We start from the raw sequence: 2,313 nt of genomic DNA, 5'->3' as shown, positions 1-2,313 counted from the left end.
ACGAGAGACGACACGCTTTTAGGCGTCGTCTATTTACGACGCGTTTTTACGACGCGCAATTACGACACGCATTTACGACGCGCGTTTACGACACGCATTGCGTATTAAGGAAGTCCCTGTCATAAATGAAGATGACACGCATTTGCGTGTCGTAACCTTACGACGCGCATTTACAACGCGCATTGGGTATCATTAAAGCCCCTGTCAAGAAAGGCCATGTCATAAATGAAGATGACACAAATTTTTGTGTATCATTATTTTAAATTTTAAAAAAATATATTATTTATAGATTTACTAGTTTTCAAATTAAATTTGTATTTAATATCTCATAATAGAAAATAAAATATCACATACAAAAAATACAATCCATTGCATAAAATTTAATGTCATACAAATAATCGTTCCATGGAAAGATAAAACAAATCAACAGTAACATTCATCTAGGACGCCATGTCAGCTCTTTAACTCACACCATAAAATTTACTTGGTGCATTCATCTAGGACGCCAAACTGAGGCTTGTAAAAGAATAAGTGAGCCTTTAAAACAACAACAAAAAAAACAAATTAGAATACAATAGTTGTAGTAATTAATACATATGATAATGATGTGATGTGATGTGGTGGAAGCTCACCATGCCTAATCTTTGTTGTTCACCAAGAGACTAGCATCCCACATCCCTTCTCTTTCAAAAAGGTACAACAATTTCACATTCTCTTGAATCCTTTTTAAATGCATATCCAGAATATTTGCATCAGCAACACCAACGTCTATTTTCCCTGAAATGAAATGAAATCACAACATTTACATTATAGGACGTACTTGAAAGTGGGAAAATGAAAATGGAAAGAATTGAAATTGACCTTGTTGATACAAACTTAATGCCCTCTTTTCGGCTTGCTCATGTGAAAGGGGATAGATGATTTGATCACATAATGTTCCTAAACAAGTATACGGCTTTTGAGGAATATATAAAATACCAGTGCCACAACCAGATTCAGCCTCAACAACGTCATTAACATCGTGGCATGGTTTAACAAGTCGTCCATCCACAATAGGCCAAAGACCTCGCAGAGCCCTGAACACTGATTATTTACCACTTCCATTCGGACCTTCATTTTATATTTTTATTTTTTTTAATCCTCACAGTTATTTATAATCATTATCCATAATAATCAGACTATAACACTAACCGGTAAGAAGAAGGTTTTTCCCTGGTACTATCTCGCATTTCAACTTTCTGGCTAATAAATTATGTGTTGGCGTAATAATATCAACCTCCGAAAAAGAGATAACATCCTCAGATTCCTCATTGGACTTTGATGAAGTACCAACATTTTCATCTGCAATTTCGATCAGATTATTAGTAAATAAGGAACAGCCTAAAAGATTAGATAAAACACTAACCAGATTGTGCAGCATCAAGAAGTTCCTCAAGTTCAAAAATCCAATTAACACCACCAGACAGTTAGATGAACTTTCGATGCAGCTCCAAGATGTCACCAAAGGCCAAGAAGCTTTGAGATACAACTGATGCCAAAAACCGCAATGCATGTGCAAGCTCACCTGCTAACAAAAAAATCCACTCACATCCAAACCAAAAAAATAAAAGCCTAAATTTCATTAGGTTCAGGTAATCGATTTACAACTACTAAAGTATTTCCTATTGTGGTAAACAAATGTCATGATGAATCGGAATTGAGAATGGGAGTTGACCTTGAGTGGAAGTCAATGAACGGTCAGCTTTGTGCTCCATAGCATATAACAAGCTCAATCCCCATGTAACATTGTGGGGTAGTTGTTTGGTGACAAAGTCATTGAGTACTCCTAATAACTATTTCTTCCTCTGAAGTATTTTAGCATGAGCAAGAACCTCATTAAATCTTGACTCAATCATCTGTCAGACAAACCATATTCAAGTATTATTATTATTAATATTATATTCCAAAATTCTCCTTTGTGGAAGGAGATATAAAAAAGAAAGAAGAGAGGAGTTACCACTTTTTCCAGAGCACCACCTCCAAAGAAAGCAACAGATTCAGCATGTATACGCAGCCTCTCGTGCATGAACCTACATAGGTAAACAAAACATCCTCCTTAAACTTAAAGCTCTGTTATTTTGTGCAATAATGAATGAGAATCACAAGTGACAAGGATTGAGAAATAATAATTAACAAAACAAAAGATGATGACCTAAAGCTCCCTTCAAGTTCTTGTTCCCGATTTCCCAGGTCACCAAAATCAAGAGTGGCACTCCTTAGAAAGCCTAACCCTAGCAACATATATGCATATAGTATAGCAATACCATGCCTACC

The 2,313-nt window shown here is 35.8% G+C and overlaps 1 pseudogene; it reads right to left on the bottom strand.

Moving 5' to 3' along the window:
* Positions 1 to 480: 480 nt before the first annotated feature.
* Positions 481 to 1,335, bottom strand: LOC145049518 (ABC transporter D family member 1-like; annotated as a pseudogene).
* Between the last annotated feature and the right edge of the window lie 978 nt (positions 1,336 to 2,313).

The sequence above is a fragment of the Lactuca serriola genome, chromosome 5 (genome assembly GCF_051521515.1).
Source record: "Lactuca serriola cultivar US96UC23 chromosome 5, Lser_US96UC23_V15, whole genome shotgun sequence".
NCBI lineage: Eukaryota > Viridiplantae > Streptophyta > Magnoliopsida > Asterales > Asteraceae > Lactuca > Lactuca serriola.
This window is presented reverse-complemented; position numbering and strand designations above follow the sequence as displayed.